General features: G+C 39.3%; 1 long non-coding RNA gene across 1 annotated transcript; it reads left to right on the forward strand.

Moving 5' to 3' along the window:
* Positions 1 to 177: 177 nt before the first annotated feature.
* On the forward strand, positions 178 to 24,337 carry LOC137775078 (uncharacterized). Its single transcript, XR_011075975.1, has 2 exons — positions 178 to 837; positions 23,809 to 24,337. It is a non-coding gene; the product is annotated as an uncharacterized lncRNA (long non-coding RNA).
* Positions 24,338 to 24,673: the final 336 nt, after the last annotated feature.

Below are 24,673 nucleotides of genomic sequence, written 5' to 3' on the forward strand. Positions count from 1 at the left end.
GCGGGGCCTGAGGGTGGGGGACGAGAAGGAGTCGGGTCTGAGACCGGGGGAGGAGGGGCCAGGGGCGAGGCCGGGAGGAGGAAATAGGCTGGGTGGGGAGGAAGACCGCGTCGGGGGCGGGGCCTAAGGGGCGGGCGGGGAAACCGGAAGCTGTCCTGCGGCCTCTGCTCCCGGAAGCCAATCGATTGGAAAGTGAACTGTCCGAGGTTGCGGCGGTGGCCTGAGTGGAAGTCGCTTCACCTAGGGGCGTCCCCAGCTGCCAGCCGAGGCCCGCGAGCGCATCCTGCGGACCCCACCTCAACGCCGCCGGCCGCGAGGCCCGGAAGCCGCGCCCGCTGCCAACCCCCGGCGACCCTGTCTGTGCGTCAGTGTCACGGAGACACAGCGGGGTCCCCACTTGGTGATGTGACAGAGGAGAGAAAGGTTTTTTGGTAACAAGCAAAAGCCCCCGCCTGGAAGAGGGGAGAATTTCGTTTTCGTCCAGCTGGAAACGCGGGGCTTTCCAGTAAGAGGGGCGGCTCCGTCGGTAGAACGGTCTCCTGTTGTACACCAGGAAGCCGGTTATAACGGTGACCCAACGCCCGACCTTCGGTTCTCAGGAGTGGGTCACGCCGAGAACCGCCGTCGAGGACACTACTTGAAAAGTTGCTGAGTAAAGAAAATAAAAGCATAATCCACGTAGTGCAGGTGGAGACGGGCAGCTTTGTGAAATACTAGAATCCCAGTGGAGTTCTCCCAGTAGGGGAAAATCCTGAACTGTTCAGTGCTGGGTTACGGCCAATCCGAACTACTGGCAGCTGTAATGCGTACTAGCGGAGATAAGAGGATAAACACCTGGTAAGTTCACGTCCTCCTTTTCACATTGGCAGAGTTTTGAAATTCCTCCTTCCGAGGCGATAGATGATGCCTGTCTCCACCTCCTTGTAAGAATGAATTTCTTAATGAGGAACACTAAGAAACTAATGAAAAAGTTAAATTTAAAAATTAACCAAGTCCTTTTGTGTGTGTGCTGAGGTAGGGCTGTCACAGAATATTTATTAGTAAGTAATCAATACAGCTCATGTTAGCTTAGGGAAAAAAAAAGGAGTCATTAGAAGGAAAGAGAAGAAAAAAAGACCAGATTGCTAAACCTGAAAAATCATAACATTCGTTTTAGTCAAGGCTGACCATGTGCTGGATGAATAGATTTTTAGCTTCGAGTGATTTAGGGGAAATTGTGATCACTCTCCTTCCCAAAACATTGTTCTCCACCTACTTGTTTATTCCTAAATTTCTTTAACAAAGTATACATTCTTATAGATAGAATCCATCAGATAAAGGTCTTAAAATGCAAGTATGAGTGCTAAGTCAATGTATACTAAGATGTAAATGTCATACCCAATCCTTGAGAGCAGGGGGAGAGTACCTGCTCTTCTTGAGGACAGGAGAGAGTACCTGGGGTCTGAAGAGAGAGGGCAGGAGATAGCAGGAAAGGTACATGTAGTCACCTATTGCTGGCATGACAAATTCACACAAACTTAGTGGCTTAAAACACAAATTTATTATCTAGAAGTTCTATGGGCTAAAATCAAGGGATTGGCTCCAGGGAAGAGTCCATTTCCTTGCCTTTTCCAGTTTCTAGAGGCCACCCACATTCCTTGGCTTGAGGCCCTTTTCCTCCCTCTTCAAAGCCAGCAACAGCTGGTTGAGTCCTTCTTATGCTGCCATCTCTCTGATTCTCTCTCATACCTCTTTCTTCCATTTATATGAACCCTTGTGATTACAGTGGGTCCACCTTGAGAATCCAGGATAATCTCCCCATCTCAAAATCAGGTGATTAGCAACCCTATTTCCCCCTTTACCACATAACCTAACATATTCGACAGGTTACAGGGATTAGGATGTGGACATCTTTGGAGGGGCCATTATTCTGCCAGCACACAGTGAAGGATTCCAAAAGAAGCTTGAGCTCCTGAGACAAATCACCTGCTTCTCAGGGTCATATCTTGTAAAGAACTCAAGCATTTGATTGGAAATGCCAGTAACTGATTTTTCAGTTTCTCATATTTATACTTCAAGATTATAGTAAAATCTAAAATGGTTACCAGGGATAAAGAAGAGGAGCATGGTTATATTCTCATTTTGTGTGATCAGCCACTGTAGTGTTAACAAGTGTCTTCATAATTTGCACTGAGTAGGACCTAGTCTAAATGCCAGCTTTGTTCAAATCTAATTTTCATAGATCATTTAAAGGGGAATTGTATCCACAACAATTATCGCTGTCACAGAATAGGAATTCATATCAGGCCACAAGAATCAAAGCCATGCAATTTCTTGTTTTCACAGTATTTTTTACTGTTTTCCCTATACTACCAATATTTCACTCCTAATGTGTTTGTTTTACTAATTTACTGCAGAATAGAATTACAAAACAGATTTACTTTAAAGTAATTTACACCATCCCTTTCTATTCAAGCTTTAGGCTTTACGACTCTAACAAATACAGTGTGCCAATTTAAATATTTGAGAATGGTAAAACAAGTCCATGTAATAGGTACTTGACTTACGAATCTCTAATTTGCTGTTTGGCAAGAAATGTTTCACTCTACTAGAAAGTTAACAGTTCTAGGGTCCAATGTAGAAAATATCCTTTTATGTGTGGGTGTGTGTACTTTGTTTTTTGAGTTTGGTAAACTTAAACTTCCAAAGCTAATGTGCTCTGAACTCAGCAGAATATTTAGAATGACTGTTAAAGGATGAATATTATAATACAAACTCAGGCCACTGAATTCTTTAAAACTATGACATTATTTATAGCCATTAGATTATCCTGTCTCATTTTAAAAATAATAAATATATAATGAAAATCTACTTTCAAATATTTTTCTACAGTTTTTTAATTGACAACAAATTCAGTTGCCTGCCAGCTGTTTCCACACAGAATTATACTGTAGCTATTATCAGAGAGAACAGTAAGGACTGGAAAACTCTGAAGCTTGGCTAAAAAAAAATTTTTTTTTTTTAAATATTTTTGGCCTTGCCGTATGGCATGCGGGATTTTAGTTCCCTGACCAGGGATCAAACCCGTGCCCCCTGCAGTGGAAGCACAGAGTCCTAACCACTGGACGGCCAGGGAATTCCCTGAAGCTTGGCTAAAACTGACCTCTGTTCATCCCTGGAAATCGCAGGATAGGATTTGATAGAATTGCTGTAAAGACTCGGTTCTGTTTTTCCTGAATATTTTTTGGTAGAATAATGATAATAATTAGTATTTCTTTTATTTTTATATTTTTGAGTATGTAGACAAGATGCCAGAGGAACACCAGCATGGTAAAGACATCAGTTGTAATTCACAGAGCATATGAACTGCTTTTTAAGTACTTTATCATTTTAATTATTTTAAAAATTTGAAACTAGTCCCAGAATTAAATCCAATGGCTATTATATAAGACCCTTCAAAAGAATTGAGCCCCATTTTACAAGAGGGTTAAAATAAAACAGTGACTCCTGTAACAGAGAGCTCATTCCAACAACCATTTGGTCAGGGACTAAATTCTGAAGACTAAGTTCCATTACATGGACATGGCAGCTATCAAAACTCAGAAGTCAAGGTGAGCCAAACTGAATACACGTATTAAGAGCTGGAGAAAAAGCATCAAGTTGGATTGACTCAAATGTTAAGACAGGTAATTGATCAGACCAAAAAGAGGGAACACAAGACTAGGTTAACACAGGGGAAGAGGCGTCAGTGCCATAACTTGAGATCAGGTACTCCAGAATCCTAACTCAGATTGTTGCAAAGGGGATTACATGTGGAGGGAAGGAGAGAATAGGAGGGAAAAAGTAAAAGGGTAGGAGGCTGTTTATATGTATACCCAGCCCCCTTCAAGTCCTTAAGAACTAGAGCAAGGAAGAAGCCAAGTATGAGGAAGAGAGATTGTCATTGTTAATCTATTTCATATTGGAAAAGAGCTCTGTGCCACATTTTTGCTCCGTGACCATAGCCCTTCTCCCAGCCTACTTTTCTTTAGCTGTAGAAGAGGGATCATAATACTGACCCCAATAGGTATTTGTGGAGAATAAATTAACTAATAAATAATGTAAAACTTCAGTACAATACATATCACATCGTAAACACTGAATAAATATTAGCTATCATTATTACTTTATGTAGTCATATCATATTCATAAAATAGTAGAAGCGGTAGTAGAGACATTCAGAAGTCATCTAGTAAAGTTTAGCGCCCTAATACATGTACTTCTTACATTTTGAACTTAACAACCTGTGAAAATCAGATCCATAAGACTAGCCAGTTGTACACTGCCAGATCTCACCATCCTTGAGTCCGAAAAAGATTCTCTTCTTTTTTTTTTTTTTAATTTTATTTATTTATTTTATTTATGGCTGTGTTGGGTCTTCGTTTCTGTGCGAGGGCTTTCTCTAGTTGTGGCAAGCAGGGGCCACTCTTCATCGCGGTGCGCGGGCCTCTCACTATCGCGGCCTTTCTTGTTGCGGAGCACAGGCTCCAGACGCGCAGGCTCAGTAATTGTGACTCACGGGCCCAGTTGCTCCGCGGCATGTGGGATCTTCCCAGACCAGGGCTCGAACCCGTGTCCCCTGCATTGGCAGGCAGATTCTCAACCACTGCACCACCAGGGAAGCCCCAAAGATTCTCTTCTTGACCAAACTCCAGCCAGACTCCTCTGAGCCTTCTTCTCAGCTAGGCCTCTACCAACTCATTTTCTAACAGCTCAAGACCTCATCCCCAGGATGACCCCAGCCCCCCTTAGGGTACCTGCCTGAGAAAACTCAGAGCTGCCAAAAGAATTCACAGCTAGTTCCAGCGACACCTCAAGACAGAGACCCTGTATCCCTAGGAGCTTCCATAAGCACCACTTAACACACCCAAACAGGTCCACATGACCTAACCCTGCCTTCCGGCTTCTTACAATTGATCATTTCCCTGACTCTACTGAGCCCTGTTCAGCCCCCTCCCTATTCTTCCATTCTCCCTTTAAAACACCCAGTCACCTCTCTACAAATTGAAGTTGAGTTCAGTTTATGCTGGGCTCTTTTGCCTATTGCTAGAGTAGATAGGTGATTAAAAGCACTTTCACTAGTGTCGGCTTTGTTTATCTGACGAGTCACAGGAAGCCACTAAATCATTCAATATCCTTGACTGACACCACCGATGACAGGCCGGGAAACGGTGTGATCTCCCTTCCTTTTCTTCCAGTGACTTTCTTCACTGGAGAGATATTTCATACCTGCTACACTCCCGTTCCACCCTGAGTGCTCACATTACAGTTAGGTCCACCACGGGCTGCAGTGTTCTCCCACTGTCATGCTGTGCCTTCCGCTTCAAGCCCTCATCTGTGCCTTTATCTTACACCTCCACACCTGTGCCTTACTGTTATTCCCCCCACTGCCACATCTGTGCCCACACCCCATCCTCACACTCTCACCCTTTAGTTTCTCCTTTTTTTCTTTTTGACTACCACTTAGTTGCTAGAGAAGAACAAAAACACCTTTCTTCCTTACCTTCTCTGATTTTATTTCATTTAGAAAGCCAGAACACGAGTCTCATCATGCCCCTGGGGCGTAAGGGTAGATGTGGTAATACAACTATACCAAGGAAAAAGAAAGTTTCAAGTTTTAAAGTAAAATTAGTCTAAAAAGGAGTCAATGCCCTCAACCTTTAAAGATCTCTTTAATGTGCATAGAAGTTCTGTTGAGAATTGCCACAAAAGCCTCAATTGATGACCTAAATGTTTCTCGAATTAAACTATCCTCCATCTTCAGCATGCAAAATAAAATTTTAAATTACTTCTACTGTAACTTTCTTCTATATGTTAATTACAAATAATGCAGAAGTATTGTATAATAAGAATCACAGATATAGAGAACAAACTAATGGTTATTAATGGGGAGGGGAGGCAATATAGGAGTAGGAGATTTTAAAAAAAGGGTTATTATGGGATTATATGAAACCATGGGTGTGAAATTTTGAAAACTGTAAAGCACTATAGAATTTAAAGAATCTTTCACTCAATAAAAAAAATTAATTAATTTTTTAAAAAAGGGAGAGACGTTGATGGTGAATTACTCTCTCCAGGCAAGCAACTAGTCTCCCTGAAAAAAAGCCTTATTTTTTTGGTAAATTATCTGTTCTTTTTTTCCCCCTTTTGAAAACATTTTATTTTTAATTAATTTTAGACTTACAGAAAGGTTGCAGAAATAGTACCAAGAGTTTCCTTATATCTCCACCCCGCTTTCCCAATGTTAACATCTTAAATAGCCACAGTGCAGTGATCAAGAACAGGAAATCAACATTTGTACACTATTATTAACTATAGAATTTACTTGAAATTCACCAGTTTTCTCACTAATGTCTTTTTTTGTCCCCAGATCCTATCCATGATCACACAAGGTATTTAGTTTTCATTTCCTTTAATCTCCTCCAGTCTGTATCAGCTCCTCAGTCTTTCCTTATCTTTCATGACCTTGACACTTTCAAAGAGTACTGAAATTATCCCTTCTTTGAGTACCATAATAATAGACTCATAAATACCACTGAGAATATTACAACTAAATGAAAACAAATGTAAGATTTTAAAATATACATCCATATTTCATGATTTATAGAAGGAAAATAGTATATATCAGAGGCTTTCCAGTTGATCTTGGTAAATTGATTCTGATATATCAAACATACAGACATGGTACAAATAGTTCAAGGAAATTTCATATCCTGTCTACCCAGGCTCAACAGGTGTTTACATTGTGCCCCATTTCAGTTTTATTCTCTCTCTTCATTTTCTTCCACTCCTTCTCCTATTATTTATCTATCAATGATCTATCTATCTATCTGTCTATCATCTATCGATCACCACCCCCAATGCCATTTAAGATTAAATGTATTAGTTTCTTGAGTTGCCATACCAAATTACCATTTAGTGGTTTAAAATTCAACTTGAGGGACTTCCCTGGTGGCGCAGTGGTTAAGAATCCCCCTGACAATGCAGGGCACACGGGTTCGAGCCCTGGTTGGGGAAGATCCCACATGCCACAGAGCAACTAAGCCCGTGCGTCATAACTACTGAGCCTGTGCTCTAGAGCCCGCGAGTCACAAGTATTGAAGCCTGCATGCCTAGAGCCTGTGCTCTGCAGCAAGAGAAGCCACGGCAATGAAAAGCCCGCACACCGCAACGAAGAGTAGCCCCTGCTCGCCACAACTAGAGAAAGCCCGCACGCAGCAAGGAAGACCCAACGCAGCCGAAAATAAATAAAATAAAAAATAAATAAATTTTAAAAAAACCAAAACTCAACTTGATAGTTTAAAATAATAGAAATTTATTCTCTCACAGTTCTGGAGGGTAGAAATCCATCCAAAATGAAGGTCTCGGCAGTATTGTGTTCCCTACAGAGGTTGTAGAGGAGAACCCATTGCCTCTTGTAGTTTTCGGTGGCACCAGCATTCCTTGCCTTGTGATGGCATCATTCCAGTTTCTGCCACCTTAGTCACATTGCTGCTGCTGCTTCTTTACTAAAACTCTATCTGGCTCTCTCTTATAAGGATACACGTGATTGCAATTAGAACCCAGGATGTCCTCTTTCTCTCTAGATCTTTAACTTAATCACATCTTTAACCATAGAAGGTAATATTCAAATGTTCTAGAGATTAGCAATTTAATACATCTTTGAGGGTCATTTTGAATCCTTCCACAAGAAGAGATATCATGACCCTTTATGTCAATTTTTTTCATTATATATTTTCTAAAAGTATATTCTCTTAAACATGGAACAGTTGGCAAAATCAGGTAATTTAACATTGATATCATCAGTGTTTACCTAAGTCATATTGGAGTCTATGGCAAAAGGAAAAATCAGAAAAAATTTTGTAATTTAAAATTTTGATACTTTGTTCATCTTGGATTTTTGCATTAAATTTTATTTTTTAAATATTATATTCAAATGTTATTTATTTTGATTACTGAGTTTTTGTGCCATCATAAATTCTGTGCCCAAGATGGGTGGCTCACTCCTATCAGAGTATCCCAGTCTTGATCTGCAGCTCATATTCAAATCTTATCAATTTTCCCAACATTATTCTCAATAGCCATCTTCTCCCATCCATGATCCCATATGGATTCATGCATTGCACTTCTCTGTTTATGTCTCCTTATTCTGGAACTGTTCCTCAACCTTTTCTTTCTTTCTTTTTTTTAAAATTAATTTTATTTATTTATTTTTGGCTGTGTTGACTCTTCGTTGCTACGCGCAGGCTTTCTCTAGTTGTGGCTAGTGGAGGCTACTCTTCGTTGCGGTGCGCGGGCTTCTCATTGCGGTGGCTTCTCGTTGGGGAGCACAGGCTCTAGGCGCGTGGGCTCAGTATTGTGGCTTACTTGCTCTAGAGCGCAGGCTCAGTAGTTGTGGCCCACGGGCTTAGTTGCTCCACAGCATGTGGGATCTTCCCAGACCAGGGCTCGAACCCGTGTGCCCTGCATTGTCAGGGGGATTCTTAACCACTGCACCACCAGGGAAGTTCCCAACCTTTTCTTTCTTAACCTTGATATTTTGAAGGGAATAAGCTAGTTATATTATAAAAGGCCAATTAAAAAAAAAAAACTATGGAGACTTCATTCAAGGAGAACAGTCAACAGTGATTACATTATGGCTTAAATAGGCTTCATGGTACTATTATTTCTACTATTTTTGTCATGGAAAAATATTTTTCCTTCTAAACAGTTAATTTTTCATCAAACTTTTAGAATATAGTCCATCTGTAAATTCGATATAATGTTCAAATTCAGAGATTAATGAATAGGTAATAAAATGTCCTGAACTAACTCTTGACTCGTGAAAATCAAGATAGGATGGATTTTTCATGCTCTCAGTTCCTGGACGAGCTACTGCAGGCCCTTTGCACATGCCCATGCCATTCCCTCTGACTGTAATGCTTTTCCCTTTCTTTTGCCTAGTTAATTTCTATTCATCCTTCAGGGCTTAGCCCATTGTATCTTCTTCAGTGAAGCTTCCCTTTACTTGGCACACTGGATTCAGCTCCTTTAACCATTTATATGCTTTTATTTTACTTAGACTTCTCTTTGGTAGCACTTATAATTTTAATTAAGTAATTATGCCAACGTGTATTTATAAATTTATTTATTTATTTATTTATATTTATTTTTGGCTGTGTTGGGTCTTCGTTTTTGTGCGAGGGCTTTCTCTAGTTGTGGCAAGCGGGGGCCACTCTTCATCGCAGTGTGCGGGCCTCTCAGTGTCGCAGCCTCTCCCGTTGCGGAGCACAGGCTCCAGACGCACAGGCTCAGTAGTTGTGGCTCACGGGCTTAGCTGCTCCACGGCATGTGGGATCTTCCCAGACCAGGGCTTGAACACGTCCCCTGCGTTGGCAGGCAGATTCTCAACCACTGCGCCATCAGGGAAGCCCCTCAACGTGTATTTAAAGCCTATCTCCCCTGCCAGAATATAAACTGCATGATGACATCTGTCTTATTCAACACTGTTTCCCTAATAACTTCTGAATTATTCCTCAGACTCAAAAATAGGAAGAAATGATATTATGGATGATGCATTAAGTAGCTCCCAACACAGTTGCATATTAGGCTCTTAAATACCTATTTGTTTGCTTTTGTTCTACTTATTCAAGTTGAGGGCCATGTGCTAGCGATGATTAATAACTTTTCTAAAAAGATGAGGACTAAGATCCTGTTATCCAATGAACAGGAAAAAATGTTTAAAAATGCACTTGAAGTGAGAGATTAGCCAGTGTGTCTCTGTAAAACACAAGGGAAATGATATCCACATTATTTTGTATTTAAAATGCCTTCTTTTTATGCATGCTCCATCAATAATCAGTACTTTAACTAGAATTTACCAAGTTCTTGCTCTTCATAAATTGACAGCCTCTTATTTTGTAGGTTATAGTGCCATCATGTGGATACTTCATTTTCCTAAAATAAAATGCAACATTTTTGTAACAGAGACTAGAAAACTATGATTGGGAAACCCAGCCATTCCCACACCCAAGCACGACAACTTAATTCAGTACTGGTTCCTAAGGCTGGCTGTGTATAGATTCACTTGGGGACTTCTGACTCTGAGTTGTAAGCATGCAGAATTTGGAAGCATTCATTTAAATGGTAAAAGAAACCTTACAAGAAGATGTGGCACATATATACAATGGAATATTAGCCATAAAATAAAACGAAATTGAGTTATTTGTAGTGAGGTGGATGGACCTAGAGTCTGTCATACAGAGTGAAGTAAGTTAGAGAAAAACAAATACCGTATGCTAACACATATATATAGAATCTAAAAAAAAAAAAAAGGTTCTGATGAACCTAGGGGCAGGACAGGAATAAAGATGCAGACGTAGAGAATGGACTTGAGGACACGGGGAGGGGGAAGGGTAAGCTGGGACAAAGTGAGAGAGTAACACTGACATCTATACACTAGCAAATGTAAAATAGATAGCTAGTGGGAAGCAGCCGCATAGCACAGGGAGATCAGCTTAGTGCTTTGTGACCACCTAGAGGGGTGGGATAGGGAGGGTGGGAGGGAGACGCAAGAGGGAGGGGATATTGGGATATACGTATGCATATAGCTGATTCACTTTGTTATACAGCAGAAACTAACACAACATTGTAAAGCAATTATACTCCAATAAAGATGTTAAAAAAAAAAAAAAGAAAGAAAAAAAGAAACCTTACAAATACAATAGCTTGAAGATTCATGCAGTCCCTATGGATGGTCGGGGTGTTTTTTTTTTTTAACTTATGTTTATTGGTTTATTGTAAAGGATACAGATGAATAGCTAGACGAAGCTAGATGAAGAGATACATAGGTCTGGAAGGGTCCCAAGTTCAGGAGCTTCTGTCCCTTGGAGTTGGGGTGTGCCATCCCCCCAGCACATGGATGTGTTCACCAACCTGGAAGCTCTCAGAATCCCATAGTTTAGAGATTTTAAGGAGGCTGCATCATGCAGGTAAACACCAGCTCCCTTTCCTCCCTGGAAGCTGAAAGTTCCAAGCTTCAAGTCATGGCTTGGTCTTTCGGGTGACCAGCCCCCATCCTGAAGCTATCCAGGAGGCCACCAAGAGTTACTTCATTAGAACAAAAGATGCTTCTACTTTTTATGGCCGAGTAATATTCCATTGTATTGGGTTGGCCAAAAAGTTCGTTCAGGTTCTTCCGTACCACCTTACTGAAAAACCTGAATGAACTTTTGGCCAGCCCAGTATATATGTACCACATCTTCTTTATCCATTCCTCTGTTGATGGACATTTAGGTTGCTTCCATGTCCTAGCTATTGACATATATACACTATTGATACTATGTATAAAATAGATAACTAATGAGAACCTACTGTATAGCACAGGGAACTCTACTCCGTGCTCTGTGGTGACCTAAGTGGGAAGGAAATCCAAAAAAGAGGGGATATATGTATATGTATAGCTGACTCACTTTGCTGTACAGCAGAAACTAACACAACATTGTAAAGCAACTATACTCTGATGAAAATTAATTTTTAAAAAAAGATGCTTCTATCACTCAGGAAATTCCAAGGGACTTAGGAGTTCTGTGTCAGGAACCAGGGGCAGTGACCATATAATATTTCTTATTATGTTACAATTAGCCATTCTGTAGGTGCACTGAGGTATCTCACTGTCATTTTTATTTGCATTTCCCCAGTGACTAAGGATGTTAAGTTGAGTAATGTTTCATGTGCTCATTTTCCCTCTCTATATCTTTGGTGAAGTGTCTTTGCTCATTTTTTAATTGGTTTTTAAATTTTCTTACTATTGACCTTTGAGAATTATTTACACATTCTGGATGAAAGTCCTTATTATATGGGTGTTTTGCAAGTACTTCCTCCCTGTCTCAGCTTGTATCTTTATTATCCTAATAATGGATTTTGAAGAGAAGTTTTTAACTCTGATGAAATCCAGTCTATTAATTTGTTATTTTATGGGTCAAGCCTTCAGTGTCATACCTAAGAAATCTTTGCCTAAAGAACAAAGATTTTTCTTGTATGTTTTCTTCTGGAAGAATAATAATTTCAGGTTTTACTGACCAGGTTTTTAAATTTTCCTTTATTTATGGTTAGGAGGCTGTGAAAAAGAAATCATGGGCCAAAGTCTTTTTTGCCATGTTCTGAAAAGGCAATATCCAAAGGTAATACTCTTTACATTAATACCCATTTTAATATAAAGAGTAAACAGAATCATCTCAGACTTGCCCAGGAGAGCAATAAAGTCTAAGGAAAAGTCTTCTTTATCTCAGCACATGGCAAACTCATTGCTTAGGCCAAAAATCTGATTATAATCCCTGAGGTTTTTCTTTCTCTCACTTAGAAGTGGCAAACCCATTCATGCTACCTCTAAAATAATTCCCTAATCCATCCACTTCTCACTATCTTCTATGCTAAAAGCCCTAATCCAAGACACTAGCATCTCTTGCTGAGACATTGTGATAATATCCTAACTGGTCTCTCTGTTTCCATTCTTGCCCCCTGTTACGGACTGAATTGTGTCTCCCCACTCAAATTCATATGTCGATGTCCCAACCCCCATTACCTCTGAATGTAATCATGTTTGCAGATAAGGTCTTTAAAGAGGTGATTAAATTAAAATGAGGCCCTTAGCATGGGGACCTAATCCTATATGACTGGTATTCTCGTAAGAAGAGGGAGAGATCCCAGGAGTGTGTGCACAGAGGGGTGAACGTGCGAAGAGACAGGAAGCCTTCTGCAAGCCAAGGAGAGGGGCCTGGAACAGATGCTCCCTTTATGGCCCTCAGAGGAAACCAACCCACCAGCTCCTTGATCTTGGATTTCCGGCCTCCAAAACTGTGAGAAAACAAATTTCTGTTGTTTAAGGCAACCCAGTTCTTTGTATTTTTGTTGAGGCAGCCCTAGAAATCCAATACACCCTTCTATAGCCTAGTGAATTTTCAAAATATGGTAAACCAAATCATATTGTTACCCATGCTTAAAAGCCTCCGAAGATTTCCCAATGTGGTTAAAATGAAATCTAAACTTCTTACCATAGTGTACAAGGTCCTACAAGACCTGGTCTTTGTCTTCCTTTTCAATTTCATGCTGTAATACTTTCCTCTTTGCTCGCTGTGCTCTGATCATCCTGGCTGTCTTTCTAGTCCACAAACACACCAAACTCATCTCTTCTTCAGGCTTTTTTCATTTGCTGTTTCCTCTGCCTGGAAATCTTGTTCTGTAGATCATTGTGTGACTGGCACCTTCTCTGTTCAGAGAGGCCTTTGCTAATTGTCTTAGCTAACACATTACCCCCATCATTTTATTCCATTACTGTGTTTAATTTTCTTTATTAATTGCTAGATTTAAATGATCTTTTTCATTTGTTTACCTGGTTATTACCTGCCTCTCTTCACTAGAATGTAAGTTCATTGAGGCCAGGACCCTATGAATGCTGTGCCTGGCACCGAGAACATTACATGACACATAGTAGGTATGCAATAACAACACGGTGAATCAGTGAATGAAAGAAGGATGTGTAAATACGTGTATAATTCGGCCTGGTTGAAGTGTTTAGGTTTTTGGTTTTTTTTAAATTAATTCAATAAATATTGACCACCTTTGTGACAACTGACAAGTCCTAAGGAGACTCAGGCAGTCTTATGGAGAGACCACACGGACCACATGGAAACAAGGCCTCCTCCCAGCAGTCATGGAGGGACTGAGGCCTTCTGCCAACAGCAACGTGGGTGAGCCCAGAAACAGATCCTCCAGCCAGTCAGCCCTTCAGTGACTGGAGCCCAGGCCAGTATCTTGACTGAAATCTCGTGAGAAACCCCAAGCAGGAACCATTCAGCCAAGCCCCTCTGAAATGCCTGACCCACAGAACCTGGGAGAAAGTAAATATTTATCCTTTTAAGCCAGTGAGTTTGGGGATAATTTGTTGCACAGCAACGGATAACTGATAAATTCACAAACCTGGAATCTAGGATTCGTCCTTGGTAACTTTCTTCTCCTTCAACTCCAATGTCAAAGCCATCTACCCATCTCCCAAATCTTCCATTTCTCCCTGTCTTTCCCTCCACTATCCTAGTCAGTTCTCTCTTAGGCAAGTGCAATAATTTTTAAACTGTTCAGACTGCATCCATTTTGGCCTCCCTTTAGTTCTCCATACGGAGGCTAAAGTGTTCTCTTCCAAACACACAAATCTCATGAACTCCTCACTTCCCCTTAAATAGTTACAATGACCTATGATAAGTGCTAAATTCAAGGTAATCTCAGAGATTACAAGTACACAAAAAGGAGCAACAAACTTATTGCGAGTAGGAATCAGGTCTGCTACTTTTTTATTAATAATTTTTCAATAGATAATATATGAACATGGTACATAATTTTGATGACACCAGAGGGCATACCATGAAAAGTACAACTCTCTCCTGTCTCTATGCCCCCAGTTGTCTCCAGAGGCTACACTTACGTAGTTTTTGAATATATCTTTCTAGATGTACTTTATAAATATCTATTGGCAATTATGGGAAGTGCTTGAAGTATCCTAACCTTGTCTCTAAAATCTTGACCTTCAGCCTGCTTTCAAACCCATTTCCTATAAATTCCTTTTCAGGTCATAACCACTCTGCTTTCAAAACCATGTAAAGGCAATGCAGATATATTTTATCCTTTTCTTTATTGCCAGAAGGAGTTATAATGATAAGAGCAAACCCACACATTTTGATTTAGCCTCCAGCCCTCTAAGCCTTTAATTCTTTGTTTCAATAATTGTTGAGGATATGTTTTTTTTCTCATCTTTCATAACTCTCTACATATAAAATACACTGTCTCATGCCAACATCTCATTTTGCGTGTGAAATTTTTTTTTCTTACAGTGTTTTTTTTTTTTATTTAATTTAAGGAGGCTGCTTCTTTTAGGATCCAGGTTCATGGCTTTTCATAAAGCTTGTGACTAACATTAATTGTACTCCCTTTATTGGGTATAATTATTTAATTTTTTTGTAACCTAAATCCAGGCCATCACATTTAACCCTTGTTAAATGTCATGCTGTTTGTTTCATTTCTGGAACCTGAGTATATCTTTAAGAATCTTGATTCTGCAATGACCTACAAATTGAATTAATTTGACATTGATTTATTGAGTGCCTAGTATTTGCACATTACTATGCTTTCCTAAAATTTCACCTATCTTTAGCACAACTAAGAACTAGAAAAGAAGGCCAGCAATCCCTTCTTCGCCACCACACCAAGGTTCTAGGCAACCGAGAAAAATGAGGAGTCAAAAAGACTGAGACGTGGTCATTTTTAAGTCTTTTGTCATTTACAGACAGTTCTGGGTGTACTCTGATGATTTTGCAAATATGTTCCTATAAAAGGGTTCCATCTTCAAGAAATTCATGGAAAAGACTCTGACAAGTACAGGTTTCTGGTAACTGACTGTACTGCTGAACTGAATGAATAAGCATTTTCAGAACTCTAATGAAAAACTGATGAACTCATAAAAGTGCTAACAAAAGATCAAGATGAAGAAAAAAAAATTAATTACATGGGACTGAGTGAACTGATGAGGATGAGTATAATTTTTGTGACTTTCTGTCTGAATTTAAAAAAAAAAAAAAATCCCACAAGGACTCAGAGGCAAAGAATATACAAATCAATTTTCACTGCAAAGTAAAGGAGCTGTTACAGTGGAGGATTACTGGACTGAATGTTAATATTATGACATAGTATGAGTGTGTTTCATGTTTGGTAATTGCAATCATCGTTGCTTTTGTTGTGGTCATCCATGTACAATGCTTGGTGTCAGTCTATTTATCTCTTGTAAAAATAAAATACAGTGTGTGTGTGTGGAAAAAAAAAAAAAAAAAAAAGACTGAGAAAGCAAAAAGGGCAGGAAAGAAAAGAGAAGGAGACCAGAAAGTCAAGAGGCTAAGCTCAATGGGAAAAGTAAAGAAATGTCTTGCACCACCTTCTGGGCTGTGTGTGTTTCGTAAATGTGTATGTATGTTTGTGTCATAGTAACATTGTTTTTGTACAGCTAATAGACTGTATTTAACCTCTTTCAGATGTCAGAGACAGAGATGATTTACCATAACATTAATGAATCTTGAATTTCCTTTCCAAGGCCCTCTGTGGGGCTCTAACATTTTTTTAATTTGTAATTTTATTTTCTTTTTCTTAAAGATGACCCTTCCAATCCCAGATCTGGTGAGGTTACATTTTACCGTGAAGTTTTAGAATAAATAGAGGAGGAAGGATGAATGGGGGACAGAATATGAGGTCAATGTTAGTTCAGACAGGCTGAATGAAAAGGTTTTGAGTCAAGTAGATTTTGGGTGGGACTACCCGGAAAGCTCATTGGTTTCTGGCTTAGATCATTTGCAAAAATCCAACAGGTTAGACACTGAATGAAAAAATATCAAGAGAGGTTTTCATACTGATTAGAGAGCTTTTCATACTGGTTTTACAACTAGTTCTTTCCTATAATAGATAGCATTATTCACTTTAGGTTTTATGGAATTTCAACAATTTGGACTGGAAATAACGTTGAATGTCACCTAGTTCAAGTTTCTTATTTTATTACTGAGGCACAGACATTTAAATGACTTGTGTGATGTTACAGCTACAAAACAGATCTCCTGTTTCTTGTGCTCTGTTATGTCTACTCCCTCTAATTAGAAACTATTCCCTTTGGTGTGCTAAAATGAGAACAATAAGCTGAACTCTAGCTGTGCTACTACCAATGTCAAAAGCAGCTGCTCTATTCAACATCCATTTATGATAAAAACTCTCCAGAAATTGGGCATAGAGGGAACTTACCTCAACATAATAAAGGCCATATATGACAAACCCACAGCTAACATCATACTCAACAGTGAAAAGCTGAAAGCATTTCCTCTAAGATCAGGAACAAGACAAGAATGCCCACTCTTGCCTCTTTTATTCAACATAGTTTTGGAAGTCCCAGCCACGGCAATCAGAGAAGACAAAGAAATAAAAAGAATCCAAATTAGGAAAGAAGAAGAAAAACTGTCACTGTTTGCAGATGACATGACACTATACATAGAAAATGCTAAAGACACTACCAATTGTCAATTGGGGGAGACAGACATTAAATAAACAATCATGCAAATAATTACTTGATTACACTTGTGATAAGGGTTATAAAGAAAAGTACAAAAAATTATAAGGATGTGAAACAGGAACCCGATCAAGTCTAAGGAGCAGGTTGGCTCTCCTGAACAAGAAACTTTTAAGCTAAATCTTGAAGGATGGTAGAAGTTATCTTGGAGAAGAGTCAGTACAGAATTGTTCTGGGCAAGGGATGCTTGTGGAAAGGCTCTGCATTACGAAGGAGTTTGGCATCTGAGGAAGTGTAAGAGCACCAATGTGGCCAGAGCATGGAGTACACACAGACAGAGAGAGCAACCAAGGCTAGAAAATGAGGTAGGCGCCAGAGCACAAAGTCTCTTTTTAACTACTGTCTAGGAATTATAAGTTCCTCAGGTTAACTGGCTCATGCTAACCAGATTCACATGAGGCCCATTTCCAATCAGAAAATTAATTTAATAGTTGATTCCAAAGCTTACTTCCGAAATCAAGAACATTAGATTGCTAAATAAGAATATAGAATTAGAGAGACACACATCTGCTGTGGAAATACATAGATCCATATAGCCCAGTAATTTCCCATTTATTCAAATCATTCACTCATGCAATTAACATTTACTGAGTGTCCCATTAGACATGTTTCTGCCTTCTTATATATTCTCTAGTGTTTTGCATAGAATAGTTGTTCAATAGCTTTTCAATTTAGTGTTGGCAGATTTTCCCCATGGGTCTCTCACATTTCTGCTCATCTTGCAGACAGAGGCACTGACTACTTTGGCTGCAGACTATGTTATCAAGGATGTTGTATAGCAAACAGTCCATTATAAAGCCCCTGCTTATTGAAGATTTGAGATTCCTAATCTCAGGGTTCCTGAGATATAACACAAACCCACTATGCGCTCAACGATGACCTGGGCTGCTTCATGTCGCCCCTGTGGCACTTGTTGGGAGGGACATGGGAAACTAGTGTGAACATGAAGCTCATGCTTCCTGCTGTGATGATGTACATAACAAAGTCCTTTGTCTCTGACCCAGGAGATTTTGTGTCTTCTGACAGCATCCATGAAACTGTGGCAACTTATCTGCTTCCTAGTATAAATTCTCAGATCCTTCACAGTGCCTGACATATAGTAAGGATGACCTACATGTGAATAGGTATGTTACAGTATGAAAGGGAAGGTGTTCATATAGAAGTATGAATAACAATACTAGTTCAGCTTGATGGTAGTGGTAGGAGGTTGGGAGGATACAGTCTTGTAGGATGAATAAAACTTTTCACTCCTAGAGAAGAGTAAAGATATTCCTGAGAGAGGGAATATCTTTATTCCCAAATGCAAAGAGTCATTAAAGGGCCTGATACGTCTAGAAATAGTTAAAAGTTTAGTAACAGGATAAATTGGGTCAGTAGCAGGAGATAATATTGGAAAGTATTAGCCCATTAAAAGCAGGTATTCCAAAACTATCAAATATGTTGTAATTGCACTGTTTTCTGACCTTATTTTCAAAATCAAATTTGCACTCAGGGAGGTAAACTTGCATCTCTGAGCAAACTTTGACTGTTCTGGACTAGTTTCAAATTCAGGTAGTGTTAATCTTTTCTAATAAATGAGACTGTTTAAATGTATAAATATGCTTGCTTTTTAAAAACCTTGTAAAACACATTAAACAAATAAATATTGGATTTTTGGACTTCTGTTTATGTCTCTTCTTACATAAAATTTACTGTTCATAATGTATATATATACTTCTAACACATTTCAAAATTTTGAAAAATGTCTATTCTAAGATCAAGTGCTATAGCTTAAGTTGATTTTCTTTTCAAATATCAATCGTCACCTTTATAATTTATATATTCTGTCCTAGCACAGATAGGTAAAGCCTATATACATAGAATTGTGAAATATGGAATCTGAAAGTAAACTTAGGACTCTTCTAGTCTAGTACTCTCTGTATGCTGGATTTAATTCTACCACTAAAGGTGAAAAATAATTTTCTTAATTAATGAAAAGCATTACACTAGGAGACATAATATTTCAATTTTCTGTTTTTCTTCCCACAAATTTTTACACAATTTATGCTTTCTGTTTTTAAAAATGGAATTGAGGAGGCAGTTCAACACAGCGGCGTAGGAAGATCCTGAACTCACCTCCTCCCACGGACACACCAAATCCCCAGCTACGTGGAACCCCTCTGAAAAAGATCTGAAAACTAGCTGCATAGCTCCTGCACAACAAAGGATAAAAGGACCACACTGAGATGGGCAGGAGAGGCAAATACTCCACCCACAGTGTGGTCACCCACAGTCGGGAAGGATCTCACAAGGATGGAGCTTCTCCCTAAGGAGCAAGGGGTTCACACCCCACATCAGGCACCACAGCCCTTGGGACCAGTATCAGAGAGATGAGCCACCAGAACATCTGGCTTTGAAAACCAATGGGGCTTACCTCCAGGAGGCCCAAAAGGCTGTAGGGAGTTGAGACTCTGCTCCTAAAGGGTTCAAGTGCAAACTCACTCACCTCGGGACCCAGTGCAAAAGCAGTGATTTGAAAAACACCTAGACCATATGTGAAGGAGATTCATTTGCTTATCATAAATCATCTGTCACTGGGGCAAGGGCCTGTTGGGACTCTCTCTGGGGACAGAGGCACTGGTGGGTGCCATTTTTGCACTCTTGCTCTACCTTGCTAGTGCCAACAATGTGCCCCACCTTGGTGCTCTACTGCGGCACCTCTAAAGCTGGTGTGGTGCACGGAGTCCACCCAGGGGATGCCCCTTGAGTGACTGGCTCTGGTGTTGGTGGGAGGGGCTTGCATTTATGGACCCCATGGGACTAAAACAATCAGAGAGACAATTCTTGGCATGCTACCACCCCCAGGGCATGGCACAGATAGCAGATAGCAGACTGAAACACACCCTCAGTCTTCCTGTGAAAAAGGCCTATTTACTTGTCCTGGAGCCTCAGCCTGATGGGCAGGTTTACCACACACCTAGAGGCTACAGGGGTGCTGTCAAAGAACAGAGGCCATCTTTGTGCTCTTCCCTGGCCTTGCTACAGCTCACCAGTACCTCCCAGAAAGAAGCTTATCCATTCATCTGGAGTCCCAGATTTTGCAACTTTGCCAAGATGACACCTCAATATCACCTTGTCTGGAGGCCAGCAGGGTTTACAATTGCAGTCCCACAGGACTGTATATATTTTCATACTTTAAAAGATGCTGCCAGAGGGTGACTTCCAGTCAGCCTAAGGTGCAAAATAAGATTCAATCTATGCTCATGGATTGGAAGAATTAATATTGTTAAAATGTTCATACTACCCAAAGCAATCCATAGATTTAATGCAATCCCTGTCAAAATTCCAATGGCATTTTTCACAGGAACAGCACAAATAATCCTAAAATTTCTGTGGAACTGACAAAGATCCCAAATAGCCAAAGCAATCTTGAGAAAGAAGAAGAAAGCTGGAGGCATCATGTGTTGTGATTTCAAACTATGTTACAAAGCTACAGGAATCAAAATGGTATGGTATTGGCATAAAAACAGACACATAGATCAATGGAACAGATTAGAGAGGCCAGAAATAAACAACAAAGGAAACAAGAATATACAATGGGGAAAGGACAGCCTTTCTATAAATGGTGTTGGGGATAAACAACAAGGTCATACTGTATAGCACAGGGAACTATATTCAATATTCTGTGACAAACCATAATGGAAAAGAATATATATATACGCACACACACATATATATAAAACTGAGTCACTTTGCTGTACAGAAGAAATTAACACAGCATTGTAAATCAACTATTCTTCAATAAAGTTAAAAAAAATGGGGTTGGGAAAACTGGAAGCCTACATGCAAAAGGATGAAATTAGACTACTATCTTACAGCACACACAAGAATTAACTCAAAGTGGATTAAAGACTTGAATGTAAGACCTGAAACCATGGAACTCCTAGAAGAAAGCATAAGCCAGGGCTTCCCTGGTGGTCTAGTGGTTAAGACTCTGCCCTTCCAATACAGGGGGCACGGGTTCGATCCCTGGTCGGGGAACTAGGATCGCACATGCTGCAGTGCGGCCAAAAATAAAGAAAGAAAGAAGAAAGTATAAGCTGTAAGCTCCTTGACATCCATCTTGGCAATGTTTTTTTTGGATCTGACTTCAACAGCAAGGGCAACAAAAGCAAAAATAAACAAGTGGGACTTCATCAAACTAAAAAGCTCCTGCACAGCAAAGGAAAAGGCAACCTACTGAATGGGAGAAGATATTTGCAAATCACATATCTGATAAGGGGTTAATATCCAAAATATATAAAGAACTCATACAACTCAATAAGAAAAAAAAAATCCAATTTAAAATGGGCAGAGAATCTGAATAGACATTTTTCCAAAGAAGAGATACAGATGGCCAACAGGCACCTGAAAGGATGCTCAACATCACTACTCATCAGAGAAATAAAAAACCAAACCACAAAGAGATATCACCTCACACCTGCTGTCATGGCTAGTATCAAAAAAACAAGAAATAACAAGCGTTGGTAAAGATGTGAAGAAAAGGGAATGCTCGTGCACTGTCGGTGGGAATGTGAAACGGTACAGCCACTGTAGAAAACAGTATGGAGTTTCCTAAAAAAATTAAAAATAAAACTAGCATATGATCCAGTAATTCCACTTCTGGGTATGAATCTGAAGAAAATGAAAGCTCTGATTCAAAAAGATGTATGCACACCTATGTTCATTGCAGCATTATTTACAATAGCCAAGATACGGTAACAACCTAAGTGTCCATCAATGAATGAATGGATAAAGAAGATGTGGATATATACACAATGGAATATAATTCAGCCATAAAAAAGAATGAAATTTTGCCATTTGTGACAACGGTGATGGACCTTGAGGGTAATATGCTAGGTGAAATAAATCAAATGGAGAATGACAAAAACTGAATGACTTCACTTACATGTGGAATCTAAAAACAAAACAAATGAACAAACAAGACTCATAGATACAGGGAAGAGATTGGTGGTTGCCATAGAGGAGGGTGGTGAGTGTGGGCAAAAAGAAGGAGGTCAAGAGGTACAAACTTCCAGTTATAAAATAAATAAGTCATGGGGATGTAATATACAGCATGATGACTATAGTCAATAATATTGTATTGCATATTTGAATGTTGCCAAGAGAAAAAAATTTGTAACTTTGTATGGAGACAGATGGTAACTACATTTATTGTGGTGATCATTTCACAGTGTATACAAATATCAAATCATTATGTTGTACACCTGAAACTAATATAATGTTATATGTCAATTACAACTCAATACAAAAATAAACATATTAGCACTAAATTAGGACTTTCCCATGACTTAATTAGAAGACAGTAAGATAATTGAATAGAGAATAACATTGCCACTATATGATTCAATATCACTTAATGTCTTGTCCATGTGCTTTTAAACTTACTTAGCATACAACTCATGGTATGTATTCCACACGTTTCTGAAAAAACTGGGACTCACCGATGACCAATGATGAAGAGGTTCAGTGGGAGAGATGAGGGTAGATACTCACAATACACTTGCACACTTGGGACACTTGTTTCTATACTTTTTGCCATCTGGGCCATGGAACGTGTGAGTATCCTACTCCTCACTTGGTTCTGAAATTCACTGTGGAGTTTATGGAAATTGAAGAAAATATTTTTAGAGTGGTTTTCTACCCTTCCTGCACCTTCGCTTATGATGAGGAACAAGTGAGGAATAAATAATGCAGAGTAAGAAGAAAAAAGTGATTACATGTAGCAGTAAATCAATAAGTATTTACAAATTTCCATAATGGGCTCAGAATTGTCCTGGCACTATGGTGGGTCTGTAAATATCCATCATCATTCTCCTGAGGGTGCTTGTAATCTAGTTGCAGAAGAAAGCTGACAAAATTGGTAGAGACCAATAGAAATGTTTGTGTTGCATTGCACATCACAATCTAAAAAAGCTATGAAAGATCAAAGGTGAGGAGATTCAATAGACCTAGAAGGGGAGGCTTCTGGAGGAACTGAGAATGTTGCCGAGTCTTCGTGGGAAAGAAGGAAATCCTGCCATTTGCGATGACTTGGATGAAACTTGAGGGCATTATGCTAAGTGAAATAAGTGAGACGCAGAAAGAAATACGGTGTGATCTCACTTGTATGTGGAATCTAAAATGTCTGAACTCATAGAAACAGAGAGTAGCGTGGTGGTTACCAGGGGCTGGGGGAAGGGGAAATGGGGAAATGTTGGTCAAAGGGTACAAACTTCCAGTTATAAGATGAATATGTTCTGGGGGTCTAACGTACAGCGCAGTGATTATAGTTAACAGTACTGCCTATATACTTGAAAGCTGCTAAGACAGTAGATCTTAAATGTTCCCACTACAAAAAGGAAATGTTAATTATGAGGTGATGGACATGTTAGCTAAGCTATGGTGATAATCATTTCACAATATGTAAGTGTATCAAATTAACACATTGTACACCTTAAACTCTTACAAGGTTATGTGTCAGTTATATCTCAATAAAGCTGAAAAAAATAATATAAGAAAAATATGCAAAAATTTTTTAAAAAATAGAATCTACATAAGATAACATCTGAATTAGGATAAAAGTACATATCAACTGTTAAAATTGTAAAAAGTAATCATTTTAGGAATATCTTGACTTCCAGGTGCTGTATCTCTTTCACAACTTTAACTTCTCCAACTCCTGACTTTCATGGATGAGGAACACAAGACTTCCTTGAAGGTTATGAGAGCTGCTCAGATGGAAGACTGAAAACTGTGTTCTGAATACATTCCCTGCTTTCCCACTACCCAGAAATCCTCTTCTCCCATTTCCTCTTTCTCCTTCTTCTCACTACCAGGTACCCATCCACACAGATAGGCATTGCCCTTCTCTCCTGTTCTTTTCTGGGGCAGATTGGTCAGAAATGACTGGGTAAACTGGAGGAAAACTTAAATGAGAAAGAACTTGGACAAGAACCCATGGTGACATGGAAAGAAGCAGAGTGATATAAAGGAGTAGTATGAGAGAGCTTGTCGGGGTGATGGAGCTCTTCTGAATCCTGATGGTGGGGCTGGCTACACTGTTCTGAACGTTGTTAAAACTGATAGAAATGTACATCTCTCCCCCAATCAATTTTACTGCATGATAACTTAAAATAAAAATAAATAAAAACGAAGTGTGAAACAGTGCAAGGAGGTCAGACTTCTCGTCTTTCCTATCTTCCTAAACAGTCATAAGGGAAATGTGATGAGGATCTAGGCTACAAAGTGGCTACTTGTTAGAAATATTCAATAGTATAGGTAAAAAGACCCACCACACTTACACATGGGCTGATTTCTAAGACTACATACATATTGTATGAATATGTGAATGTTTCACTTTTTCTCTTTTTTTTTACCAGCAAAATACATCTTTTTGGAAGCAAGAGGTTGCTAACTTTCTTTTTGGATACGTGTGATATGTGAATATTTTTATTAAATGATAAACCATTGTGCAATTTTCAGTGTATTATTAGTCTTATTTGCTGA

The sequence above is a fragment of the Eschrichtius robustus genome, chromosome 1 (assembly GCF_028021215.1).
Source record: "Eschrichtius robustus isolate mEscRob2 chromosome 1, mEscRob2.pri, whole genome shotgun sequence".
NCBI lineage: Eukaryota > Metazoa > Chordata > Mammalia > Artiodactyla > Eschrichtiidae > Eschrichtius > Eschrichtius robustus.